This window comes from Oryctolagus cuniculus, chromosome 14 (genome assembly GCF_964237555.1).
Source record: "Oryctolagus cuniculus chromosome 14, mOryCun1.1, whole genome shotgun sequence".
Lineage (NCBI taxonomy): Eukaryota > Metazoa > Chordata > Mammalia > Lagomorpha > Leporidae > Oryctolagus > Oryctolagus cuniculus.
Window position 1 is genome coordinate 50,584,540 of NC_091445.1, and position 13,748 is coordinate 50,598,287.

At 35.4% G+C, this 13,748-nt stretch overlaps 1 protein-coding gene across 7 annotated transcripts in view; it reads right to left on the bottom strand.

Moving 5' to 3' along the window:
• Window positions 1–13,748, bottom strand: part of CDH12 (cadherin 12) — a 1,101,741-nt gene that overhangs the window by 862,054 nt on the left and 225,939 nt on the right. The window lies entirely within an intron of this gene.

Genomic DNA, 13,748 nt, shown 5'->3' on the forward strand with positions numbered 1-13,748 from the left:
ATGTTGATTGTTTCCAAATATATGAATAAATGAAAATCTCTAAGCGCCACAAAATCTCTCTGAACTTTAGTGATTTTTTTCTCATTTAAAAATTGAATAATGGGGTATGATATTTGGCATAGTTGTAAAGATTACAATTGGGAAGCCCACATCCCCCATCCAAGTGCTGTGTTTGAGTCTCTAATGATCCCTTAGAGCTCAGGCTTCCTGCTAACGCAGATCGTAGCTGCAGCAGATGATGGATCAAGTAACTGATTTTGGGCCACCCATGTGGGTAACTGGATTGGAGGTTCCAGCCTCCAGTTTCAGACTCTTAGCCATGCCACTGAGGACATTTGGGGAAAGAAGTAGATGGGAACTCCCTCTCACCACCCCCCCTCCATTTCTTTATCTTCATTGCTATCTTTCTACAGCTCTTCTCTGTGTGTGCCTTTCTGCCTCTGTAAATAGTATTTTAAGTTGAATAATACAAATTGCTTTGCCTACCTCATAGACATTCTGTGAAAACATTGTTGATTGTCCAGTATTTATAAATGCTTTTTACAGATATACTATCATATTTCTATTCAATCTACACTGTTTAATTAACTAGTTTAAAATGTAAGCTCTGTCCTCTAAGACATTGATTGTATGTTTAATGTAGGTAGAAACCTGTAGCATCAAAGTATATTGGATAAAATTTTACAACTTCCAACAAGAATTAAAAACCCTGAGGAAATTTCCAAAATCCCTTGTTTAGATGATAAAATCCTTACTAATTTCGTTTACATTGCTACTATTTTTTCACATCATAAATATGACTTTGTTTCTGTCTCTCTTAAAAAGAAAGTATACCCTTTCTCCATACTGAATTTTGAGTCTAATAACTCATTATTTGCTTGAACTTCTTTACTCTTTGAGCTTCAAACTAGGCTTAAGAATATTTTATCGGATAAATAAGCAACATAGGCACATCAATAAGTCATGTACTGTGGTGTAGCGGATAAAGTTGCTGCCTGCAGTGCCAGCATCCAATATGGGTGCCGGTTCGGTTCTAGTCCTGGCTGCTCTACTTCCTATCCAGCTCTCTGCTATGACCTGAGAAAGCAGTGGAGGATGGCCTGCACTGTGTGGGAGACCCAGAGGAAGCTCCTGGCTTCAGATCGACACAGCTCTAGCCATTGTGTCCATCTGAGGAGTGAACCAGCAGATGGGAAGACCTCTCTCTCTTTCTCTGCCTCTCTGTAACTATTCCTTTTAAATAAATAAATAAATAAATCTTAAAAGAAACGTGATGTTCTGGAAATTCCTTTAACGCCGAGTAACCCCTAAGGCAGCAGTCTCCTTATTTCATGAGTCCATGCTTATCTGTGGGTTAATGGAGAGTAAGAGAGCCCATGACGAATATTTCAGTTCAGTTGCATTACCCTTAGATTTATGTCACTGAAGTGAGAGTTTCAAACCACATGATACGGAACAAATATAGCTTATCTCTATATTCAATCTGCATTTGTAATTTTAGTCTATAAATGTAATGAGAAAGGTGCACAATCTCTTTAGCACTATGTGCATAGATGAAATATTGTAGATATTTATTTAATTTCTATGGAATTTACAAGCCTGACTAAAAGAGAGCATGATAAAAAATCAGCTATAGCAAAATGTGCACTTATCCTGAAATGAATAAAGTATTCCCCACCAATCTTTCATTTTAGTTTATGCTTGTTGCACAAGTAATGCCAAAACAGTAAATACGATGCTCCCAGCTGGTCACAGTCTCTAGGAAAGAAGACTTTTGCACACATAAGAAAAAAAATCATCACATCTCAAGAGTTCTATAGAATTATTGTTGCCCGAGCCCTTAATAAAACTCCTTGCTTACTCTGTCAAGATATGCTGAAAAAGTTAGAGTCATAGATAAACCAAAGAAATCTTGCAATGTAGCAAAAGTAAGAATTGCTTTTCTCCACAAATTAGGTGCATTTCATCAGAGAAAATTACCTTCTGTTACACTCTTATGTTCTCCAAAACAAAGATTTGTAAGGGGTGATATATTTCATATTTTCATATTTTTCATTCAGAGTCTAACAGTTCAAATTTATGTCCATTAATAAAAACAGCAGCTGGATTTATTAGGAACTCGTGGGACAATTCTCATGTTCAGGCTTGGAATTAAAACATCACTAAAAATAAAAACAAGGTTATGTACTTAAACAAAGATCTAGATCTCTTAAATTTTCTCTCTGACCAATATGAAATAGATTTTCCCCATTTGTTGAATTAGGCAAAGTTTAGCCACATTTTGGTAGTACTCTCCTAAATTGAAGTTTGAGATATTCCCACACAGATTAGATAAACTGTAATTTTGGACCAAGTCTGCTTCTACAGATTATTAGTTCAGAGATATTATCTATATTTCAAAGATCGGATAGCCACATGTGAATAAGAGATATAATATCTCAATCACAGTGTTGTATGAAAAACTGGAGCAAATGACATAACACTGTTATAGCATAAGTTCTATTTGGTGTTAATGAAATGAATATTTATACTTGGGGAAAACCCCCAGTTGGATTTTGTAACTCTTTGCAAACACTGAATCCCTAAGCTTGCATAAAAATATTTTTTGTATATTATATACTTACATATGTAATTTGTCATAATCTTAAAAGTAAACAAAATTGCTTGCATGGAACAAAAGTCTGTATACAGTTTATCACTTTGTGCATTTTTACCAAATGGTAATATTTGTGTAATTTATCATATTCTCTTTCATGTATATTAACACATACATTTATTCACATGCTGCCCCTCTATATACACATACATACCTCCAAGCACATATGCTCATGAACAATTTTTAAAATATAGCAAAATTTCGGTGCCACCATTTGCACCTGCATCCCAAATGGGTGACGGTTGGAGTCCAAGCTGCTTCGCTGCCAATCCAGCTCCCTGCTAATGTGCCTGGGAAAGCAGCAGAGGATGGCCCCTGCTTGGCTCCTGAAGTGCTTGAGTCCCTTTCACCCATGTAGGAGATCAGGGGAAGCTCCTGGTTCTTGCCTGGCCCATTCGTGTCCATTAGGCCATTTGGAGAGTGAACCAGCAGATGAAAGATCTCTCTCTCTTTTCTTTTTCAAATAAATAAATAAATCTTTAAAACAATATATAATAAAACTTAAGTTGTAGATATCACTTTTATCCCTAAAAACTTAAATTGATTTTCTAAAAAAAAAAAAAAAAACTATGATATTACCTACTTACAATGTAATTATGAAAACGGGAATTCAACACATTATAACACTAATCTAAATCAGAAATCAACACTTAAATTTTATCATTGCCAACAATAATGCTTTTGTAATTCTTTGCTGGAGAGGCTATAATCCAGTATAAAGGTACAGAAAAAATGGATGCATATTGTATTGCTTTCTCACTGTCAAGATAAGGATACACTAATTCCCCTTTAACTAAATGGCATATGTCCAAGAGATTCCACAGATGTGTGAAACCTCAGAGAGTACTAAATTCTATATTCTGGAGTTTTTCCTTTACATGTATACATACCTATGATTAAGTTTAATTAATAAATTAGGCACAGTAAGAAATTAGCAGCAATGACTAGTAATAAAATAGAACTATAATAACAATATACTATTATCCAAGTTATTTAAAAGTTATGAATTTTTTATTTCTGGAATTTTTCTCTTCACATTTTTGGGCTGCAGTTGAGTGCAGGCAACAAATTTGGAAAGGGAAAATTTGGATAAGGTAGGATTACTGTAACTGAAATATTAAATATATTTCTGAAAAGCATTGGAAATCATGGAACTCTTTAGAAATATTTTTCCCACCAACACAAAACTACATAAAGAGCAAGCACAATTTTTTATGCAACCACACTCTACAAACTCAAAACACATTCAAAATATATCATGGAATTTATTCTACCTCAGAGTTATTCTAACAGCAAAGCCTACTTAGGCCCAGTCACTTAATACTGTGCACTGTCAGGTAAATTATACAGCAGGATGTATAATAGGATAAGAAGTCTCATTCCTTTCCACATTAAAATTTCAACCTGGTTTCTTGTTTTGAGATTAATACCTGACTGGCAATGGTCATTACTATTAATTTTCACTCTTTAATATTATAAATCATCCATATTAACAATAATAAATATTGACTATCTTACCCTATGAATATCTGTCAAGATACTAGAAGTTCTATGATAATATTTGCATTGGGGAAGCCATGTTAAAGATGAGCAGAAATTCCAACAACGTAGCTGTTTTTTGCCATTCTAGAAATATAGAGGGAAAGCCTTGCTTTCCATGATATGCTGTACCTATTTACTTAATATTTCAATATTATGTTTTCAGTCAGGTATTTCAAACTATTATCTTTTGAATAATATTAATGATTTGCATGGTTCCCTTAAATACAATAATGATACAGTAATATTAATTTAAAATTCATTATTAAATGTACTTTGCTTTTTTAGGGAGAAAAGAAATATACAAACAAAAACTAGGCAGCTCAGACTGCTCATGACTTTACATTAAGGAATTAAGGAGTCAGGATGGGAAAATTTCAAAGCTCTTTTCAGTTACATCTCTGTAGACCTTGTATTAGAACTTGGATTTCTGCTTCCCAGCAGAGCCTGATACTTTTAATGTGCAATTAGAGAAAACAAAGAAACCTTGTTTGTACAAATAGAAAGCTAATGAGATGGTGCAATCAATGAGGATACATGATCATTTCAGAGTCACAACCACAGAATACTCTACCACTTAATCTAATTCCTAACAAAGAATTAGCTGCAGCCAAGTGAATGTCCTGAACAAAATCAGCTTTGTACTCGTTTTACTTGTTTTTTTTTTTTTTTTTATGTTCAGGTTTGAATGTAAAAATCTCATTATCAGTATCCACCTGTCTTTTAAAATCATTTTATTTAAAGGTTTTACCAGGGATTATTCTATTTAGTGCTACTCTAGTGTAGAAATTTTTGAAAAGTATCAAATACACATATTCTGTGCATAGATAATATTCTTTTAGCAATATTGTATTTCACTTCCATCCATTCCATGGTAAGTTGTTGACCTTGATACCTTTCAGTTTTCAGGAGATCACGTAAGCCCTTTCCTCAATTCATAGAGCCAAGATACAGAGTTAGAATATTACACTATTTAGAATAATGCTGACCAGAAAAGATCTCTAGAATTCTAGGATAGACTAATTTTTATCATGACATACTGTTTTTTCTAACATCTTTCTCTAAATTTAGTTAGTGACATTAATAAATTACTTCAATTCCTACACGTATGGAGGACTTCCAGAGAGAACAGATCAAGACAATTTCAAATTTATCCATATTACTCATTCATCTGGTTTATAATGTGGGAGATGATTTTTTAAAATATTTATTTTACTTATTTGAAAGAGTTAGAGAGAGAGAGAGAGAGAGAGAGAGAGAGACACGAGGGGTGGGGAGAAATCGAGGTCTTCCATCTATTAGTTTATTACCTAAATGGCCACAATGGTCAGGGCTAGGCCAGGCTGAACCCAGGAGCCAGGAGTTTCTTCTAGGTCTACCACTTGGGTGCAGGGTCCCAAGCACTTGGGCCATCTTTTGCTTTCTTAGGTGTGCTAGCAAGGAGCTGGACTGGAAGAGGAGCAGCTAGGACTCCAAACGGTATCCATATGGGATGCAGGTATCACAGGCTGAGGCTTAACTCACTACACTACAACGCTGGCTCCTAGATGATTTTTTAGGGTTTTTATTTGATTTTTTAGAGAAGCAGAAAGAGAAAGCATGGGGGGAGGGGTGGGAAGCTCCCTTTCATTGGTTCACTCTCCAAATTCCAGATGTTTGCAGTGTGTAAGACAAGGCCAGGGCAAATGCTTAAGCAAGGAACTCACCCCAGGTCTCTTACAAGGATGCCAGAACCTGATTTCTTGAGCTTGCACCACTGCCCCTCAGGGTCTAAATTAGCGGGAAGCAAGAGTCTGTAACTTGAATGTAGTATCAAATCAAGATACTCTGGTATGGGATGTGGGCATCTAAACCCCTGCCTTATCTACTGGGCTATTACTTTCCCCAAGAGACATTGTAATTGAATATTGCAACGTAGCTCAAGGCATGTTAAGCCATACATACCATCTTCATCTGGAAGACAATTGCCTTTTGGGCTCAGGGGAAAACATATCTCTAAGGGTTGAACACACAAAGTACCTTGATGTCACTGAGGGAAATGTATCTTCAGGGTAAGAAAATGGAGCAGGGCTGCCTGGAAAACATCTTGGGAAAAGAAACTAAGCAATGTGGCATTATCTACAAAGTGAAAAGGGAAGGCAGACACTAGCACCTTTGCAATGAATCCTGTCGAAATAAACAAGGCATGTTTTGGCCAATACTTTGCTAAAAAACAAATCAAACTGCCAGAAAGGAGAAAATAAATATAATCACTTGAACCACGCTTGCATTCCATTTGTATGGCAATGGCATAAAGCCAGGAGATACACAGGTTACTTGAATGCTGCCAATTAGTAGTAAGCCTTACAAAAGTTTTGATGAAATTTGTTGTCAGCTGTTCCATTCCCTGAAGATACAGTTCTGGCACAGGATTCCATATCTTTTCTCCAGGAAGTGTTTGTTAATGTATTGCAAGCGGCTTGCTGGGCAGAGATGGAAAAACAACCCTGACTGCTGCCAATATTTATATAATTGTAACTAGATAGTCACTCTTCCTGAGCAGTGAGAAGGCTTGTATTCTAAGCTCTTCTCAAGGCCAGGAAAAACAACAAAAATCAATTGGTTTCTGCTCTAAATGTTACCAATTATAATCACCTCTCCCATTAATCAAAGGCAAGGAATTTATAATTATACTAACATGCTAAAAATAGCTCTACACCTAGGTTCATTTTTTTATTCATGCAACAATGAAAAGGTAGAGAAGACTCAAACACACACAAAAATAGCACGTTTAAACCACAAAACCATGAGAACCAGTTAATGGCATAAGGTAACAAAAGAAACAACTATTCTTCAGAGTCCTACACATTTCTGACAACTTTCATCCAGGCATGCTATCTCATGCACTGAAATCTCACATTCTGCTTCAAATGACTACTAAAATCTTATCATTTTATGAAATCAGACAGTTATCTCTAACAGTGATCCTGTATAATCATTCAATAAGTACAGGTGACAAACTACTCATGCCCTAAAAATTCACCCATCATTCTATATAAAGTTTATTGTGTATTATTAAATACTGCCCATCAGAAATTTGAACAGGCTTTTTGTTGCTCTGCCTTTTATGAAGAATAGAAAATAATCCATGGACTTTAAATTAAATTACCCTTTACAAATAAAAAAGTACTATCATGAAAATAAGTCTAGTGCTTAGAGGAGAACCTATTGTAAAAATGGCTTCATTTTAATAACTTTTATGGACTTAAAATATTCAATAAAGTAACAGTTATCACTTATTTTCATGCAGGAAAATATCTACAGTTTTCTTTTAGCTTTAGTCTATGCTTTTTTTATTATTTATTTAAAAGGGAGAAGGACAGAGAATGATCAGATCTTCCATCCACTGATTCTCTCCCTAACTTCCCACAAGAGCCAGGAATGGGCCAAGCCAAAACCAAGACCTGGAACTCAATATGTGTCTCCAATGTAAATGGCAGGGACCGATCTACTTGAGTCATTGTTGTTTCCCAGTGTGCACATTAACAGGAAGATAGAATTCAGGATCAAGTCACAATTTGCATCTAATATGGATGTGGGCATCCCAATAAATGCCTACACTTTGTGTACTGCTCTATTGAAATATTAATTTCATCCATGCATATTTTGGGTCAAATATAATGAGTCATGTTATGTTACTAAAATTATTGCTTTTTTAACTTAATAAAGAATATAATGAACAAATTATTATTGGATAACTAAATATTTCATGGGAAAAAGATGGGCGGAAAGGGACAAGGGTATGTTTGTGTGTGTATGTGTGTGTGTGTGTGTGTGCGTGTGAGAAAAAGAGACCCTAGAGAGACTAACAGTGTTGCTAGGGGGAATTAGAAATAAAAAATATGTGAAGTATACACAGTACAGTGTTCCATGCACATAAAATGTAATTAAAAGATAACTGTTATTTATTTTTATTATTAAAAGTTTTAATGATTGAGAATTATTCATTACAGCAAATTTCCAGGATAAACAAGCTAAATCTAACCTATTCATTTGCTGTGTGTACACGGTTTTGACTATTTAATATTTCACAACTAACATATATAAAATGCTAAACTGAACAATTACTCATTTTGTTTAAATTTCAAAATTGTTACTATGTTCTTAAGATAACTTTTTATATGAGTTTTTGAACTTGTACAGGTCATATAAACTTCCTGACCTTAGATGTCTTTATTTTGTAATGTAAGGAAACAGAATTCTAGGACACAAGGTCTTTTTCAGTATGCTGATCAACATATATTAATATTAATAGACTAAAATATGTTAAATATTCACTGGCTCCTCAAATTTCAAAATACGGGTCCCAAGTGTTGTGGCACAGAGGGTTAAGTCACTGCCTACGACATAAACATAACGTATCAAAATGTCACTTCAGATCCAGCTCCATGTCACTGTGCCAGAGAAGTCAGCTGAGGGGTTCTAGGCTCCTTCCTTCAGCATAGCTAGTCCAAGACCATCCAGACAATGAACTAGGGGATGAAGTTTCTCCCTCTCTCTCTCTCTCTCTCTCTCTTTCTACCTCCCTCCCTCCTTTTTTGTCACTCTGCCTTATAATAAATTTTTAAAACAAACATTTTGGATTCTGAATTCATCTAATTAATCCTTAACATTCAAAGTAAGATCACAGGGTTATAAACTTTTCTATCTTTGTTATTTTTTAAAATATATATGTATCTATTTATTGCCAGAGTTCTAGAGAGACCGTGAGATACACACACACACACACACACACACACACAAAGATACACACACAGAGATATCTTCCATCTGTTGGTTCACTATCCAAATGTCTGCAATGGCTGTGGATGGAACAGGCTGAAGCCAGGAACCAAGAGATCTTCAAGGTCTCTCACGTGGGTGGCAGTGACACAAGCACATGGACCATCTTCTGCTGCTTTTCCCAGTCCATTAGCAGGAATCTAGACAATAAGTGAAGTTTTCAGGATACAAACCAGTCCCCATATGGGATACTGATGTCACACACAGTGGTTTTTCCCACTATCTCACCACACTGGTCCCTATCTCTTGTTTTAATTGGTTTTTATCTGAGAGACAATATTTTTCACAGTAATGTTAGTAACAATTGTAAAGATGTTATCCTCATTCTATATATAAGAAAATATATTTTATATATATTCTATATATAAGGAAATCAAGTTATAGACAGGTTGAATAATTTTTTCAAGGTTATATAACCATGTTGCTATCCAAGGTAGTTGAAATAAATATTCTAGACATGGCAGTGAATTCAGTTGATGTCTTAGATTTTATTTAAGAGGGTTTAATTCAAATGTAGCCAAATGTTTACCTGATATGGCAATATATAACTTAATTTTTTTATTTCTTAAATCTAAGTCTTTCAGCGCAACTACAGACCACACACAGGATAACTAAAAATATACCATGCCTTGCTTCCCATAAAAATCACCCAACCATAAAGAAGATGTCTCATATTTTGCTCTCCTTATGCTAGTATCATGCATTTGTTTCAATCATGCTTCTCAAAGGGAATGGGGTTTTCCATTTGAAAATTGTATTTCCTAAAATTCATGGGAGAAGAATTTAAGAGAAGTGACGGAGCACCAAACTGGAAAACGGGGAGTAAATGGGATAGAGGGAGACAAAGGTAACACCAATCAGAGAATTAAAGCAAAAGTAATGATAATACAGATAAATGAACTTTCTTGTTGCTTATGTGTGACTTGCAAACTATGTTACTTTTTTCTCTTCCTGAAACTGTCAAGTAAGAGAAAAATTAGCCACAGTTCATCCTGTTTTTGATATGGCTGGATTGACAGCTGAAGCATATGCCAGGTGTTGAGTCTGCCTTGAGATTAGCAGACACAGAGGTCAAGGGTACACTGGGCCTGGATCACACACTGAACCCAGAGGATCTCATCCTAGTTCTATATTTAATTGGCCTGGGTTGACTATGAAAGGATGGCATTAGATATTCATTTTACACTACCTTCAAAAGAAAATAATCTAGCTCAGTATAAACCAAAAATTTTCGGGGCTGGTGTTGTGGCATAGCAGAATAAAGCCCCAGCCTGCATTCTGCTATGAGCTGGGGAAGGCAGTACAAGATGGCCCAAATCTTTGGGCCCCTGCACCCATGTGGGAGACCCAGAAGAAGCTCTTGGCTCCTGTTTTGGATCAGCTCAGCTTTGACCATTGAGGTCATTTGGGGAGTGAAGCAGTGGATGGAAGACCTCTCTCTCTCTCTGTCTCTCTCACTCGCTCTCTCTCTCTCGCTCTGCTTCTCTCTGTAACACTTTCAAATAAATAAATCCTTAAAAGAAACCCACAAATTTTAGAGATCAGTGTAACGAAGTTCATCTAAAACTGACTAACTTGAATTCTACTTGGAATGATTTGCTTAATGTCCCATTGGTTATCTTTAATAACACTCATGAACATAGGTGCAAAAATTCTCAAAAAGTAGTATGTAATCAAATCCAACAACACATCAGAAAGATCATTTACCTGGACCAAGTAGGATTTATCCCTTGTATGTATAGATGGTTCAATATTCACAAGTCAATGCGATACATCACATTAACAAACTGAAGAACAAAAAGCATTTGATTATCTCAATAGATGCAGAGAAAGTATTTGATAAAAACAGCATTCTTTCATGATAAAAGGAACATTTCCTAAAACAATCAAGGCAATATACAACAAACCCACAGCCAGCATCCTATTGAGTACAGTAATGTTGGAAGCTATTCCATTAAGATCTGGAATCAGATAAGAATGCCCATTTTCACCATTGCTATTTAATACAGTTCTGGAAGTTTTAGGCAGAGCCATTAGGCAAGAAAAAGAAATCAAAGGGGTACCAATTGGGAAGGAGCAAGTCAAAATATCACTATTTGCAGATGATATGAATCTATATATAGGGGAACCAATAGACTCCACTAAGGGACTATTGGAACTCATAAAAGTATGGTAAAGTGGCAATCTTATAAAACTAACACACAAAAATCAATAGCTTTTATGTATAAAAACAATTCCAGGCTGGCGCCTTGGCTCACTAGGCTAATCCTCCACCTTGCGGCGCCTGCACACGGGGTTCTAGTCCCGGTTGGGACACCGGATTCTGTCCCAGTTGCCCCTCTTCCAGGCCAGCTCTCTGCTGTGGCCAGGGAGTGCAGTGGAGGATGGCCCGAGTACTTGGGCCCTGCACCCCATGGGAGACCAGGATAAGTACCTGGCTCCTGCCATCGCATCAGTGCAGTGCACCGGCCGCGGCGGCCATTGGAGGGTGAACCAATGGCAAAGGAAGACCTTTCTCTCTGTCTCTCTCTCTCTCACTGTCCACTCTGCCTGTCAAAAAAAAAAATTCCATGGCTGAGAAAGAACTTATAATATCAGTCCCATTCATAATAGCTTCAAAATTTTAAATACCTTGGAATAAATTTAAACAAGGAGGTGAAAGAGCTCTACAATGAAAACTACAAAACATTAAAGAAAGAAATAGAAGACACCAAGTATGGAAAACTTTTCCATGCTCATGTATTGGAAGAATCAGCGTCATCAAAATGTCCAAACTAAGTGAAAGGAATTTATAGATTCAGTGAAATCCCAATCAAAAATACCAACTATATTCTTCTCAGATCTAGAAAAAAATGATGCTAAAATTTATATGGCAACACAAGAGACCCCAAATAGCTAAAGTAATATTAAGCAACACAAAGCTGGAGGTATGACAATATCATATTTTAAAACATACTATAGGGCATTTATAATAAAAACAGCCAGGTACTGGCACAAAGAACTATATAGACCAATGTTCCATGAAGATCAATGAAATGGAACAGAATCCCCAGAAATTATTCCATATAACCACAGCTAACTAATCTTTGACAAAGGTGCTAAAATCATTCCCAGATAATCAACAGTCTCTTCAACAAATGATGTTGAGAAAATTGGATCTCTGCATGCAGACATATGAAAGAAGACCTCTACCTAAGACCTTATAGAAAAATCCACTCAAAGTGGTTCAAGGATCTAAATCTGTGTCTTGATACCATCAAATTAATGGAGGAGAATATTTGGTAAACTCTGCAAGACATTAACATAGGCAAAAACCTCTTGGAAAAGACCCCAGAAGCACAGGTCACCAAAACCAGAATAGAAAAATGGGATTATTTCAGGCTCAGGAATCACTTAACAAAGTAAAGAGGCAACCGACAGAATGGAAGAAAATATTTGCAAACTAGGAAATTGATAAAGGATTAATATCCAGAATCTATCAAAAGCTCAGGAAACTCAATAACAAAACACACAATCTAGTTAAGAAATGGACAGAGGTCTTGAACAGGCATTTTTTTTTCAAAGAGGAAATTCAAATGGCCATAAGATACATTAAATAATGGTAAGGATCACGAGCCAGAGAATGGAAATAAAAACTACAATGAGGTTTTACCTCACCCCAGTTAGTATGCTTTCCTACAAAACACAATAAATGCAAACAAGGATGTGGGAAAAGTGTTCTCTTGTTCACTGTTGGTGGGAATGCAAACTAGTATGGACAGTATGGAAAATTGTATGGAGATTCCCAGAAAATTGAAAACACACCTACTATATGATCCAGCAATCCCACTCCTAGAAATTTGCCCAAATGAAATCAATATATGAAAGAATTGTCTGAACTCCCTGTTTAATTAAGCTCAGTTCACAATAGCTAAAATATGGAACCAATACAGATGCCCATCAATTAATGACTGGATACAGAAATTGCAGTATATATACACTATGGAATCAGCCATCAAAGAATGAAATCTTATCTTTAACAAAAAATGGATACAGCTGGAAACCATTATGCTGCCTGAAATAAGTCAGTCCCCAAAAGACAAATATCATGTTTTCCTGATCTTTGGTAAATAATAGAGTAAAAAAATATAATATATAATTATTTTCATTTCAATCTACATAAAATTATTCCTGTGCATAAACTGTTCAGAGGAAATAGATTTAAGGCTAAATGAATTTATTTATTATCTTGTAAACACATAGAAAATATTTAGATATTATATTGTTATTAGTTTTATCACATTGAAAGAAATTGTGAATGACTAACAAAATGAAAACTGTATATGGGTGACTTGGTCATTTTTTCATTCAATTATTTTTAATCTCTTGTCTATATTTTGCCTTTTATTAGTTACACTTCTTATTTGGCAAAGTATTAAGCTTTTTTGTTGCAATGTAAATTTAAAATATGTTATTTCAAAGCTAAGATAAGAAAAAATGCTAGAAGGAAGGAGGGTGTGAGGGAAGGAGGAAAGGAAATAACATTCCATAATAGTTCTTGACTTGAATGTACAAATCATATTGAATCTGTTAAAAATTAAATAAAATTGAAGCAAAAACTGAAACAACAACAACAACAAAAATCCTGCTAGGCTTCCCATGGGCATAGGAAATGAAAAAAAATTTTATGTATGTATGTATATAAGTATGTATATAAAAGGCAGAGTAACAGAGAGAGGTATCTTCCATTTGC